We start from the raw sequence: 15,648 nt of genomic DNA on the forward strand, positions 1-15,648 counted from the left end.
ATCTCGTGAGTCTACGAGACCGGGGAGATTGCACTCCCACTATTTCTGTCAGTATCACTATCTGAGCTTTCTAGCTGCATTTCTGCTCTCTGTGGTTCTTTGTGTACAAAGGTCAAATTCCTGTGACTGATTCTCCCCACTCTCACCTCCAAGTAGAGTTAACCTTGTAGTATCTCTTCTGTGAGGGATCAAGGGGCTAAAACACAAGTTCTACAACCTTTGTAGGAAAAGAAACTTGTTCACTATGATAGCAATGTCTTCTATATGAACAATTATGGGGGACAGAACACAGGTAGTGTTCCTCTCTCATTTGGGAAAGATCTCTCAACTGCTACCCAGGGGCAGCCCACCCATGAAGTGGGGTGAAACAGCCATCTCAGGTAGCAGAAGCCCATGAGGCAGTGCCCCTGTGGATGCCCAAACTCCATCACTGTCGCCACCACTGGCAGAGAAGCAGAGCCAGTATTGGCACCAATTTCCGATGAGATCTCATGAGATTTTACCAAAATCTTGCGAGATCACACAGGGAGTGAGATATCTCATGACATGTTGGTGAGATCTTATGAGATCTTACAGGAAATAGGGGCCAATGCTGGCCAAGGAGGTGACAGAGCAGGTCGAATGGCAGAACCAGCAGCACTTCCCATTTTACCTCAAGTAGTGAAACGGGATGCACCACCCACGATGCTAAATAACTGCACACTAGGCACCAAAGCTAGATATTTCTCCTCAGAAATCAAGTAGCAGTCACCCAGAGTGTGGAGCGACTGGACTAGTAGAATGAAGGTGGACAGGCACTTTGGGTGACATGGGTCTGTCTCAGCTCTGCTTGCAAGAATTCTCTGAGAGATGCTTGCTTAAACAAGCGCCTATGCAGTACTTGCCAACTCCAATGTAAATATATACAGGAGTAGAAAGAAGAAGTGGACATAATAACATTCATGACAATGTTATCCATATAGCTTGTTTTCTCTAGATCTATTATACTATTCATTCTCTCAGTTATTCAGCTGGACTCTAACACAATGATGTAGCATTTAGAGGAAAAGATGCAACCCAAAAGGCCAGAATGTGATGATATAATGCAAATGACTTATACAGCAAAGTAAATATATGTATATTCAGGAGCAAAATGTAGTTGTGGACATAAGTTTTCATTTTATTTTCCTTATTAATTGCTCCCTGTTATTCAGTTCAGGCCTCAGTGCAATGATGTAGCATTTAGGGAAAAAGATGCAGCCCAGTAACCCAGCACTGGATGATAAGATGGAGAATATTTCCACAGCCACCATGTATTTTCCTTTGGTGCTCAAGTATGTTGGAACAAAAGTCAGCCAAACACTGCAAAACACCAACATGCTGAAAGTGATAAATTTAGCCTCGTTGAAACTGTCAGGTAATTTCCTAGCCAGGAAAGCCACAATGAGGCTGACGATGGCCAGGAAACCCATATAGCCCAAGACACAATAAAACATGGTAGCTGAACCTTCATTACATTCTAGTATGATTTCTGCCTTTGCTGAGTGCATGTCTTTGTCTGGGAAAGGAGGGGAAGTACTTAACCAAAGAGTACATATGGCAACTTGAAGAAAGGAGCAGGAAAGGATGATAGAATTTGTCAATCTTTTCCCTATCCATTTTCTCATTTTTGAACCTGGCTTGGTTGCCATAAATGCCATAACCACGGTGATGGTTTTTGCCAAAATGCTGGAAAGAGCCACAGAGAATATGAAAGCAAACACTGTTTGTCTGAGAAGGCAGATCACATTTCCGGGCTTCCCAATAAAGAGTAAGGAGCTGAGGAAGCAAAGGAGGAGGGAGATGAGCAGGATGTAGGTGAGGGTCCGGTTGTTGGCTTTAACTATCGGGGTCTCTTTGTGCTTCATAAAAATTCCAAGAACTAAAACGGTGATCAAGGAAAAAGCAATAGTCAAGATGGCTAAGATGATCCCTAAATCGAATTTGTATGACAGATAGGTTAGAACCTTGTGAATGCATCGAGTTTTGTCCTTGTTTGGGTATTGGTCTTCTGGACATTTCACACAGGCATCCATATCTGAAAAATGAAAAAGAATGGTTCAAATATTTCTATAGGTTGACATACATAATTATAGAAATTACAAATTCCAATAATCCATTTAGTGTAAAGCTTGCTGTTGATTGCTTTTTCTTCCTCTTTTTAAAAAGTGAGTCAGAAATTCTTGTTGATGTACTCCAAATAATCAAGAGATCAACTAGTAAAGTACAATCAGTAGAGTAAACCACAGTAGTGGTTTTTTGAGGTGAAGCAGCCAGAACTCTACACAGTATTTCAAATACAGTCACACCAAATATTTGTATGATAACACTTTGGTATCTGCAGTTTATTGTGAAACCCTTTCTCCGTATATTCTGGAAAAGTGTAACATCTATCTGAAGCATAATAGCTGAACCAAAGCAACTGAAGTTTAAAAGTAGCTCTGCTTGTTTAGAAGCCTGTAACATCCATTAGAATTAGTATAATTATTCCTAGGGTAACTTTTTCCTAATAGAACATTGCCTCCTGATAAATCTTTTGTTTTATCAGCTTTGTTATGTTAAATAAATCTTTCTTATTTGTTCAACTCCAAGGATCTAAGATTTTCCTCATACAAAGTCCAAAAGATAACCTGTGGTGGTTAAAAATATATTTATAAGAGTCATATGGAGTCAGGGTTTGCCACAATCGGTGGAAGTGGTGAGATTACGCTTCATTTGTTATGATTCAGGTATATGTTACAGGTTTCTAGACTAGATGGAAAATGCTCAGCTTATTTGGAATTATTTTACTCCAGTTCCTTAAGTTAAAGTAGTTGCATGTTATAGCTTAATAATTTGGTTCTTTAAACAAGCTCCATACACAACTTCCTTCACAGCTAAATACTTTGGTTCTTAAACAAGGTGGTATTTTCTGTCAGTTACCCAACCTTTTAACAATCACACTCCTGAGTTACTCCAAGAAGAAGAAGAAGAAGAAGAGTTTGGATTTGATATCCCGCCTTTCACTCCCTTTAAGGAGTCTCAAAGCGGCTAACATTCTCCTTTCCCTTCCTCCCCCACAACAAACACTCTGTGAGGTGAGTGGGGCTGAGAGACTTCAAGGAAGTGTGACTGGCCCAAGGTCACCCAGCAGCTGCATGTGGAGGAGCGGAGACGCGAACCCGGTTCCCCAGATTAGGAGTCTACCGCTCTTAACCACTACACCACACTGGCTCTCCAAATAGTATCACAGATCCAGGGGATCACCACACCCCCTCCTAACTGGTTTGGGAGTCTTTTTCTAGACGATCTTTCCAATCCCAACTTGGATGGCTTTAAAAGTGAATTGGAGAAATTGATGAAGATTAGGAGTATCAGTGATTACTACAGTTGGAGACAGTGTGCTTCTGAATACCAGCTGCTGGAAATGACTGGAATGAGGAGTGCTCTTGTACTTGGGTCGTACGTCTCAAATCAAATACGGTAAATTTACAAAAGATGAATGATATCACATTACATAATTGTCTCTTACCCTTCTGGCCAGATATCATTCCTTCTGGGCATGGAGCACAGTCATAACAGCAAAATTTCTCTCCCTCCTTCTTTTTCCTACTATAGCCAGGATAGCAGTTGTCATTGCACATGGAAAGGGGCAGCACCTGAACATAATAGTATAAAACTGGGATTAGTGCTCTTCATTCATTCAGCTCTTTGATGAGACTTACGTTGGTAGAACCAGTTGGCCCAACTTCCCCTTCCCTGCTTTTGCCATTAATTACTCTCCACATCAGGCTGAATGTCTCATGAGAAGCCTTCCTTTCTGAATATTTACTCATGTCCACCCTGTGTGGTTTAGAACCCTACGATGTGTAAACTGAAACACAGCCAAAACTTGCCCTTCTCCACATTTTGTGAAGTTCTCCAACCAAATAATGTGCACCAAAATGCATAACTGTTAAAGTAATATAGAGTACAGAAAATGTACATAAATGTGTATATTAGTGGAAATAGCATACAAATATGCATACAAAATGTTTATACTACAAGAAATATATAGTAAAATGTATATATGAAATATTGTTAGCCTGCATAATCTAGCAGCTAAAAAGCAAAGAACAATGACAAAGTGACCCAAACTTCACTTTCTGGTATGTCTCACCTGATTAAAGCTTGGATGCCACACAATCTGGTCATCATTAATGGTTAACTCTTTGCCTGGAGGAGCCTGAGGGTCCAATTTTCCCATTTTTACTCTTACCACAGAACCATTGGGAAACACCACCCAGTTTGTGACATCAAAACCTGTAATCAATTCTCCATTTTCATCAAAGCACACATTGTCTCCAGCACTATTATTGAATATGATGCGCCTTAGAAAATGATGGACCTAGATTGAAAGAGGAAATGAATAGAGACAACATAGTCCTAAAATTATTTCAGCGATCTTCCCAAAAACCTTATAGTTGTCATCACTGCAAGCTGATCTATGTAGGCGCCCAATCCGAGAGCAATTATATCAACTAGAAATGGACACAAAGCAAGCTAGTGTAAATTAAGCTGGTGTAAAGTTATACCAGCTTAATTTACACTAGTAGTAGCACTGCTGCTGCTACCTAAGCATGGTAGAGGGAAAGCAAGCCTTTCAAACTGCGTTTTATGCTGAATTCCCAAGTCATGTGACAGAGCTGAGTCATCTTAGGATCCTGCCTATGTCCCCACTTTCTCCTTCTACCCCCGTCCTGTCCTCAGCATGCCCCACCTTTGGACTTAAATAGGCTTCTAAGTCAGCTGAGCCCCCATGAACAAGTTGTGATGGTGTATCTTTAGCTGAGCTGCAGCTGAGGACTTAACACTGGCTTAGCCTGATTGAAATTAGTTGACCTTGCTGGCAATATGCCACATGCTAAGCTGCTTATCCTAGTGGAGATTGCCCACCTAGTCTGTATTTTATGATGTGACTGACAGTGTTTTTCCAAAGAAAAAGAATTCCACAAACTCCATTTTAATGAAGTTGACTTGTGCATTTATAGTTATTTTTAAGTCTCTGTCTCAAACACAAGTCTGCTTTATGGTTTTTCATATACTTTAAAAGTATTGATTTGTTATTACCTGCCATGATTGCACATTTGGAAATGTCAGCTTGCCCCTTTCTTCCAATCCTCTGTATTTGGAGTTGGATTTGTATATGGCCTGCAAAGCATGTGCCACAGCATAGACAGCATTGTAGACATTGTAGCTGTGGCCAATCATGTCCATTTCAAACAGAATTCCAGGAAGGCTCTCCAGCTTCTCTTTGCCAGTGCAGTTTCATTTTCATTTCCCTCCTCTGATTCATCCGACATTTTAAATAAACAGTTGAATACCTGTTTCCAGAACTCCTGGATAAAACCATCTCCTTTGGCCCAAAAAGGGCTCAGCATCTGAATGAACCTTTGGAATCCTAATGGCTGATTTGAGTGAACTGTGAGGGATATGGAACCATGAAATGTTTGTATCTCCCAATTCTTCTGTATAGACAGTGATGCAAAGTCCCAGTGGGATGTAATAATCCATACTTTCCCCAGAGGTGGAAATCCTAGTATGGGTGCTACTAATAGCAACATTCTCAAAACCTGAAAGCATGGAGGTTCTCCATAAATAAAGAACACAGTTGGGTTTTCTTCAAAGACCATTGCATAGGTTCCTAAATGCTGTAAAGCAAAGTCTATCATCTCATCCACATAATTCCATTTTGGTATTCTTACTATGTAGGCATAACAGATGCCGTTCTGAGAAAGCATTGGCACCATTGTCTGTAAAAATCTGTCCCCTTTGTCATCATCCACAGCCCAAAGCCCAACCCATGTCCATCCAAAATGCTGAAGTAATCGCACAATCCCTGTGTGCTGGTGGGCTTCATTTGGGACCATCTGATACAAAAATGGGAATAGCTTTTTGACACCTTTTAGTGGTAGAAATGACCCATAGGTCAGCTGAAATAAAATGCATGAGTATTGTTCAGATGGATTATAAGAGTTAGACATCATAGTTACATAATAGAAAGCGGTCCTGTAGTCCATCATATTCAACATCCTGTGAAAATTCAGATAATGCATAAGGACAAATAAAAGACAACCAATTACACCCTAAGCTACCCCCAACCTCTCTCACCACCAAGGAAATACAACAAGTGAATAGTAAGAGAACCCAGACAAGTAAAGCTGACACAACCCCCCCCCCACTACTAAGTAGAAGAATAGAAGCATAACCCCCCACCCCACTCTTTCCCCTTTTTCTTCCTAATTGTTTAAATCAGTTCATGAACCAAGAACTTATACATTGACCGCTAATAATGAACCATATGTTGTAGATACCTTTCCACATTTATTATGCTATTTTTGTGATATACAAATGACATGATAAAACTTGGTATACTTATTTGTATAACATTATTCTTGTTTATAAAACCCAAAAAGGAAAAAAAAAGGAAACCAACAAAAGCAAATGCATAAGGACTTGAGAAGCTTGGATCATGAGCCAAACTGAGCCACTTGTCTCATGGTAGCAGATTAGGAAGGGTGCTGCCATAAACACGCTCCACTCTGTTGGAGAAAGGCCTTCCAAATTGCTTCATAGTTCCAGTTGGAACATAGTTCCACTTCCACTCCCTGTTTCAGAACCCGTACAAGAAATGTCTAAGTTGTGTGTTTGGGGACCTTGCAAACAAATGCAACTAGGAGGCTCCTGTATGGTTCTTGACCATCTTTAAGGCTTTGAGACTCAATGAAGGTGGATTTTCTCCACCTCTTTGTTTCAGCTATTGATAAACATTTTGAGGAGCAATAGCTTCAAAACAAAGCCCTGAAGCATCCCACTTAAAATACCCCCAAACTTTGATGAGAAGCTGTTGAGTTCAGTTTTCCTACAAGCTCCACATCCACCTGATTACCGTATTTTTCGTCCCATAGGACGCTACGTCCCATAGGACGCACCTAGTTTTTTTGGGGGGAAATAAAGGGGGGGAAAATCCCTTTATTTCCCCCCCAAAAGCAGGTCGGGGAAACAGAACCAGGTCGAGGAACAGCGGGATGACGGCGCTGCGCTTCCCTGCTGTCCCCCGAGCTTGTGGGGCTGGCCGATGTCTGCCTGCGCGAGGGGCGCTCTGCATCAGGGCGCCCCCCCTGTGGGGCGGCAGGCTGCTATCCGCAGCGTGGGGAGCCCTGCGGGGAACTCCTGCAAGGCTCCCCACGCTGCAGATGTCTGCCTGCCGCGGGGGGCGCTCTGCTTCAGGGCGCCCCGCCCTCCGGGCGGCAGGCTGCTATCCGCAGCGTGGGGAGCCCTGCGGGGAACTCCTGCAAGGCTTCCCACGCTGCGGATGTCTGCCTGGCGCGGAGGGCGCTCTGCTTCAGGGCGCCCCTCGCGCTGCACGGCAGGCTGCTATCCGCAGCGTGGGGAGCCTTGCGGGGAACTCCTGCAAGGCTCCTCACACTGCGTATGTCTGCCTGGCACGGGGGGGTGCTCTGCTTCATGGCGCCCCTCGCGCTGGGCAGCAGGCTGCTATCCGCAGCCTAGACATCCCTGCCGGACCTCCCGTAGGGCTGCCTAGGCTGCGGATGTGTTCCTGAAGCCTGGAGAGCGAGAGGGGTCGGTGCGCACCGACCCCTCTCGCTCTCCAAGCTTCAGCAAAAGCCTCTATTCGCCCCATAGGACGCACCCAGATTTCCCCATCATTTTTGGAGGGGAAAAAGTGTGTCCTATAGGGCGAAAAATACGGTATATAACCGTCTAGCCCACATTTCTCTCATTCAGTAATTAAGCTATCATGGTGAACACTGTCAGAGAGCTTGCTGAAACCAAGATGGTGTACCACAGTTGTGAAACCTCCATACCCTCATGCATACAGCTTACCTGTATGACAACCGGATCGAGGCGGGTCAGGACTGCTGATCCTTTTAGATTTGTCAGCAGCCTTTGACATGGTCGATCATGATCTTCTGGACCACTGCCTCGCAGACGTGGGGATACAGGGCATAGCCCGTAACTGGTTGTGCTCTTTTATCTCTGGTCGGGGACAGAGGGTGGCACTAGGGAGGGAAATCGTCACGCCACTCCTTGATGTGTGGAGTGCCGCAGGGTGCAATTCTCTCCCCGATGCTTTTTAACATCTTTATGTGCCCCCTTGCCCAGATTATCCGGAGCTTTGGGCTGGGCTGTCACCAATATGCTGATGACACTCAGCTCTATCTGCTGATGGATGGCCACACCGACTCGGCCCCGAACACACTGACCAGATGCTTGGAAGCTGTGGCTGGATGGTTTCGTGGGAGCCGATTGAAACTAAATCCATCGAAGACAGAGGTCCTATGGTCGGGATGGCATGGGGATAAGGGACCAACTCCCTTCTCTTGCGGGGGCCCAATTAGTGCCATTGCCTTCCGTTAAGAGTTTGCGTGTAATCCTTGACGCCTCCCTTCCCATGGAGGCGCAAGTTACAGCAATAGCCAAGGCGACATTTTTCCACCTTCGTCGCATCAAGCAGTTGGTCCCTTACCTTTCCTGCCCCGACCTGGCCACAGTGATCCATGTGACGGTCATCTCCAGGCTTGACTACTGTAATTCGCTCTACGCGGGGCTGTCCTTGAAGCTGTCCCAGAAACTCCAGCGGGTACAGAATGCTGCAGCGAGGCTCCTCACGGGGTCTCTGCCATGGGAGCATATTCACCCAGTGCTTTTCAAGCTGCACTGGCTCCCGGTGGAGTACAGGGTCAGATTTAAGGTGCTGCTTTTGACCTTTAAAGCCCTTCACGGCCTAGGACCCTCGTACCTACGGGACCGCCTCTCCTGGTATGCCCCACAGAGAGCCTCAAGGTCCATAAATAACCACACCCTAGTGGTCCCAGGCCCTAAGGAAGTTAGATTGGCTTCAACCAGAGCCAGGGCCTTTTCAACTCTGGCTCCGGCCTGGTGGAATGCTCTGCCTCATGAGACCAGGGCCCTGCAGGATCTGATTTCTTTCCACAGGCTCGTAAGACAGAGTTGTTCCACCTGGCCTTTGACTTGGAGCCAATTTGATTCCCTCCCTCCCTCCCTCTCTTTCTTTTTTCTTTTCCTTCTCCTCCTACGATGAGGCTACATTTTAATATTTTAATGTTCCATTATTTTAATGTTGTATTTTATTTTTGTTTTTAAGTTGTAATCATTGATCTTGTTTTTATTATTGCTTGTAAGCCGCTCTAAGCCCGGCATTGGCTGGGGAGGGAGGGCAGGGTATAAATAAAATATTATTATTATTATTATTATTATTATTATTATTATTATTATTATTATTATTATTACCTGTGGAGTCTTGTGGGTTGCTGAAACAATGGCCATATTGGCAGAAATTTCAGAGATGCATCCTCCAATGAGAGCTATCAGATTGTTTTGCTTGTCACATTTGAAGTTCAGGACAAACCTATGTTCTGTGGAGAGCAGGCTGAGGGTGGCCTTATAGGTCATCCTTGCAGTGTAGTAGCTATTGAGGATATGAAACCCCAGAGAGATATTTGATAAGATGTTGGAATTCTCATTGATCTCTTTTACAGCAAATGCTAAGGCCAGGATGTGCTGGTAGTTCTTTGGCACTGAACTGTAAGAACAGTAGCAACTGTTTAATAAAACAACTGCCAGAATAAAATATATCTACAGGTTTCCAAGATTGAACTGCAGTTTATAACTGCCCAATATTATATACTGAAGTACAAAAATAAGACACCCTCCAATGTGCTAACGAGATAAATGTGCCTACAGTTCTATGACTTTTTAAATGCTTAATAAAGTTTGTCCTTCAGTTTTGGAATCCACTCTTTTCCAAGAAGAACATTGTAAAAAACCGAATCTAGGCAGACAATATGTAAACTATGATGTGCTTCCCATCTTTCTAGAGGAAAATAAAAAACAACAACAAAAACAGATGTAGTATGATCATCTTTAGTCAGTTGCTTAACCATGCAAAATGAACACGGACATAAGTAGTCTTCCTTGTTACTCATCTGCACATTTTCAAGTTGTAGGTGTATTTTACAACCATACATGGAAATAAAAAGAAAACAACATTAGATTCAGATATACCCACCATGAGTTGAAAAACTAAATGTTTCAAATGTTCTGAGATCATTTTATTGGAGTTACCCCCTTTGGATATGAAAACAATAACAGAAACAGCAAGACCCAATCAGAAGTGTGTCCTATGCAAGTTATGGTGTGCTTCCTATTGTTTAAGAACCAACCAAAGGAATATAGATATGGATATAGATGATATAGATATAGGTACTGTGATAGTTTTCCATTAGCAGTTTAACTAAGCAAGCACAAGGACACACATTTTTATTTTACTAACTCATTTTTATCATTGAGAATCTCGGTTTCAACAGGTTCTATGAAATACAAAGTAAACAAATAGATGGAGTAGCTCAAGTAACTTATAATGGACCATGGATATTCTCTGAAGTTTGAAACACATTAATGCAAATGAAGAGCATCTGCCATAAGTTATACAAGATAAAATATTGCAGGTGGGAAATACAATGAAAGCCCCCCCCCTCCCCGAACCGTTAGGCTGTTTCATTGTACCTGAGAATCACTAACTACCTTTCTTTAAGGAAAAAAGAAAAAGGCAACGATCGTATTTATTCTGCATGTTTAATTTTTAATATCTGCTGTATAGTTCAGTCAGGTAGAACATGAGACTCTTAATCCCAGGGTCATGGGTTCAAGCTCACATTGGGCAGAAGATGCCTGCATTGCAGGGGGTTGGACTAGATGGCCCTCATGGTCCCTTCCAACTCTGCAGTTCTATTATTCTAAATTAAAAAGTATGAACAACAAATAGGGACAAGTTTTTGTTTGTAAATATATACCCATCTACACATAGTCCTGTGAGAGGGTCAGATTTGGTTTCTGGCTCTATTGTCTCCTGTATATCGAATCAATAAGGCTATGTTTGTCCCTGGCTGGATCTAGACACATCAAAGAAGCATTTCAGTTTAAAGCATTGGAAAGTAAAAAATGGAAAACAGGTGGAGAAAAATGGGACTCCATGTCACCATCTCGTGGCACAATGTTATATTGTACATGCAATGCATATAAATCGCTTTTTCATTACCAGTTTAGCTGAGTCCCCTGTATAATGTGAGGGAGTCAGCTCTCCAAATTGTATGTGTTAAAACAATAGGAATAACAAAAGATGTTTATTTCTCTAAAATATAATAATATGAAACACAACGTTAAAAATTCCTGTCGTCTGAAAGGGCAAGCGAGGGGCAGAGATCGAGGCCAAGGATGAGAGACAACAAAATGTGGAAAGAACAACAACGTGTGTTGTCACTCTTTGTGTGAAGGAAGTGCATTCTTGAACTCTTGCAAGGAGTGCAACAAAACTATTCTTAAAACGAATAGGACTTTTAGCAGTTTGGAAATAACTTTAAAATATGGGATGAACAAATGGCTAAAAAGAAGATAAATGCTCATTGTCAGATAACCACTCATCAAGCAAATCAGAAAAAAAATGCTCAATAAATAGATTGCACCAGTAGCAAAACAAAAATGCATGTGATCCATTCATTTCTATAAGTTATCTGGAGGAAACACGCTAGTAGTTTATTATGCCCAACAAGATAACGTAGAAGGCAATGTACACACATATTAAAAAGCCAAGTGCCACTTTTCTTATCTCAAAAGCTCAATGAAGCACAGCATTCATTAAAGATATGTTCTGAATAATTATAATTCATATATACAATAATTCAAATTGTGTGATAAATATTGATTCCTTACATAGGTTCGTCAATCATTATCTGGGTAGGCTGCTCCATGAAAGAGAGGATGTTATAGAGAAAGAAGACCTGAGAAACAATCTCACCAATGACAATGTCTCCTGGCTGGTAAAATTCATGGGGAATAGGTAGGGGATCATCATGTATACTGCAGTTAATAGAATGCATCTTGCATACTGTATGACACAGTAATATAAGCAGCAACATCACCACCAGCAAGATCCTGTTGGTAACACGTCCCTTCAAAAGCTGTGTCCCCATGATTCCAATTGCAGTATTCAGTCTGGCTGTTTTCCGCTTTCCTACAGCCTTCAGTGAATGGTGGATGATATTGTTGCTACACAGATTTACAGCATGGCAGTTTAGGGAATCTGTGTGCCAGTATCCTGCTACTTTATTTCATTTTGTCTCTTGTCAGTAATTTTGCTTTAACATTGTGTCTTCTTTATCTCTTCCATTTATCCTCTAAGGATGAGTGAAGATTTTTTGTTTTTTATCTATAAACAGCTTCCTACTTTTCTCTGCAGGTCAGGTGTTAGTAATTTTGTTCTGGTGAGCAAAGGCACCAAAATGTAAACTTGTGAATTCTTAGCTTATTTCCCACAGATAATGTTATGCAAATTACAGAGCATGTGTGTTATTTTATATTGATCAATGAGCTTCAGTTTTCCACAGTAAGAATCTAGGAAGTAGAAAATAAACTGGGCCAGCGGGAGAATGTATGAGGAACAGGGATACTCACGGTATACTTCTTTTTGTTAAATATCATGGTGGAATCATCTGGTGGACACACACCCCAACATTTAAAGAGGAAGTGGTTATGCAAAAGAAGGAATATACCATACATATCCCTAGATCAACTTCTGAATGACACAAGAGTTTTATAGGTTTGTTTTTTAAGAAAATAGGCTTATTGTTGATTTTTCATATAGGCTCTGGGTGTCCATGGTGACAGAAGACAGAGAACAGTAATTATGACAATAATAGGAATGATTATAATTTCTTAAGTGTATTTTTGGCCTTTGAAGTGGCATCGTTTAATACAAAGCTCCAAGGACGTCATCCCCCCCCCCCGAATTTTGCAACTATTTTTTCTTCTGTGATAAATATCAATTAGTCAGTGGCACTTAGCCTGATGGTTCCAGGATGCCTCTTCCCAGAATTAAAGTTATGTTCACTCACATATAATTAATATTCAGTATAATATGAATGCCCTGGTTCAGAGTCTCACCCTGGTGCATTTGAGATTTAATTTCATCAAAATGGAAGTTACATCTTGTTCAACAAATCACTTTCCAGAATTATTTTTCTCTATTATTCTTTATTAATGATTTATAATAAAATTGAATGTGGTTTTCTATCTGGGAAGGGAGTGGTTGAACTGAACATTGTATCATTACCCATCTCCTGTTAAGATCACCTTCTCCTAAATTTTAGGCAAATAGAAGACTTCCCACTCAGCATGTTGTGGTCCTGTTAAGATGGTTCACTTTCAGAGGCTATTATATCTGAATAATTTCTAGAGAGCTTTAGTTTCCCCCTTTCAGCTGATACAACCAACTTTTCTGTCAAAATGCTGAACAATGTATGGAATGGAATGATGACCTGGGCAGCTGACAGAGTTGATTCTGTGCTATATCCTGGAGAAGAGAGCAATGAAACAAGCTGGGAGACATTTGGAGCATATGTGGAGAAAGAATCCCAAAGAATTCATCAGATTCAATGTGATTTCTGACTCAGTGGTAAAAGTGAATAATTTTGTTTTCTCTGCCTCTATTGCATCGTATGTATACTATCCAATGGATTTTTTGGGGATAGATTGGAATCTATTACATGCTGGTACAAGGTGGGAGGGGGTTGAACCTCTTGGGAGCTGGCTGTTACATATCTGTTAGGCTATAGCTTTGTGTTTGCTTCATGGTTGTTTTCCTTCTAGTCTAAGCATGAAAAGCACCCCCCCCAAAAAAAAACCATCTACACAAAGTTTCAAGCAGCTTCTACAGAGGAGACACAGTATAGTGTCATCATTCTGATATATCACGCCTACTCTCCTATGCTTACTTTACCACAATTATGTACGGTCTTTGTTGAACTTGGGTTTCAACAGATGCCCTCAATGTACTTAGAAGGGAAATACCTTGGAATAGTTCATAGGGCATGGAAATGCATTTATGGATGTAATCAGGTTGAGGATAAAATGAACTATTTGTTGATTTGTCCAGATAAGATTTTTAATCCCCTATTCTTCACTGTTCCTCACATTGATCCTCCAAGGATTGTAATTTAAAACTTTTATGCTATAAACTTTTATGTTCTAGACGTCTTTAAACTTTACACAGTGGTACCTCGGGTTAAGAATTTAACTCGTTCTGGAGGTCTGTTCTTAACCTGAAACTGTTCTTAACCTGAAGCACCACTTTAGCAAATGGGGCCTCCTGCTGCCACTGCGCCACCGCTACACAATTTCTGTTCTCATCCTGAAGCAAAGTTCTTAACCCGAGGTAATATTTCTGGGTTAGAGGAGTCTGTAACCTGAATCATATGTAAACTGAAGCGTATGTAACCCGAGGTACTACTGTAGATTCATATTACATGGGTTTAGTGTAATGGCTTGCCTTTGCCCTATGTTATTCATTGTGAAGGTATTGGGCTATATACAATAAATTGAATTTCATATGCAACTGCATATACAGCATTGCAGACATTGTAGCTATGGCTAGGCATGTTCATTTCAAGCAGAATTCCAGGAAGGCTCTCCAGCTTCTCCTCCCTAGTACAGGTTTTCTCTACTTCCTTAAATAGGTTTAGGAAACAGCTGTCTGCTTGTTCCCAGAAGGCCTGAATAAAACACTGTTCTTCTGCATGGGAAGGTTCCTCATCTGAATGAATTTCTGGAAGCCAACTTGAAGTGTGATGCATCCATCTTAGTTGAAGTTGCAAGGATTTCCTTAATATTTGCTTAATCAAGCTCAAATGCCTTAATTCTCTCTCTCTCTCCAAATAATTTTTATTGATTTTCTTTTCTCATACCAATTATTCAATATCTTCATTTAAGATCCTTTTTCTAGTCCCCCCCTCCCTGTTGACTTCCCTCAACTTCCATTTCTGGTTTGTTACACCAAATGTTACATTTTGCTGTTTATACATAATGTTCTGGTATCACTAATTATATTTATGTTCTCTGTAAATAAAGTTGTAAATATTTATTTAAATCCTGTCAACAAGTCCATGTTTTTTTGTTTTATTTTTGCAAGTATGTTGTAAAGGGTTCTCATTTTTTCCAAAGTCACTATTGTACTTTTCACGCAGTTCATCCATTAATTTGGCCATTTCTGCATAGTTCATCAATTTTTCTTGCCATTGTTCTTTAGATGGTATTTCTCCAGTCTTCCAATTTTGTGGTATTAGGATTCTTCCTGCCGCAGTGATGTACATGAATAATGTCTTACTTTTCTTTGGCATAAATGCCTTAATTCTCTAAGCTACCATTTTCTCATACATGTTTCATTTGGTTTTCCTTATTAGTTGCTCCCGGTTATTCAGTTCAGACCTCAGTACAATGATGTAGCATTTAGGGAAAAAGATGCAACCCAGTAAGCCAGCATTGGATGCTAAGATGGAGAAGATCTCCACAGCCACCATGTATTTTCCTTTGGTGCTCAAGTAGGTTGGAACAAAAGTCAGCCAAACACTGCAAAACACCAACATGCTGAAAGTGATAAATTTGGCCTCATTGAAACTGTCTGGCAACTTCCTGGCTAGGAAAGCCAAAATGAAGCTGACAATGGCCAAGGAACCCATGTAGCCTATGACACAGTAGAACATGATAGTTGAACCGTCATTGCATTCCAGTAGCATT

General features: G+C 41.3%; 1 pseudogene across 1 annotated transcript in view; it reads right to left on the bottom strand.

The window, feature by feature from the left end:
• Positions 1 to 1,154: 1,154 nt before the first annotated feature.
• LOC308571790 (vomeronasal type-2 receptor 26-like) overlaps positions 1,155 to 15,648 on the bottom strand; it is a 123,980-nt pseudogene continuing 109,486 nt past the window's right edge. Inside the window, exons 4-7 of the transcript in view lie at positions 5,107 to 5,969; positions 4,157 to 4,384; positions 3,530 to 3,656; positions 1,155 to 2,056 (exon numbers count right to left, since the gene is read on the bottom strand). The product of the transcript in view is annotated as a vomeronasal type-2 receptor 26-like (transcript). The remainder of the gene's footprint in view (positions 2,057 to 3,529; positions 3,657 to 4,156; positions 4,385 to 5,106; positions 5,970 to 15,648) is intronic.

The sequence above is a fragment of the Podarcis bocagei genome, assembly GCF_964188305.1.
Source record: "Podarcis bocagei genome assembly, chromosome: 13".
Classification (NCBI taxonomy): Eukaryota; Metazoa; Chordata; class Lepidosauria; order Squamata; family Lacertidae; genus Podarcis; species Podarcis bocagei.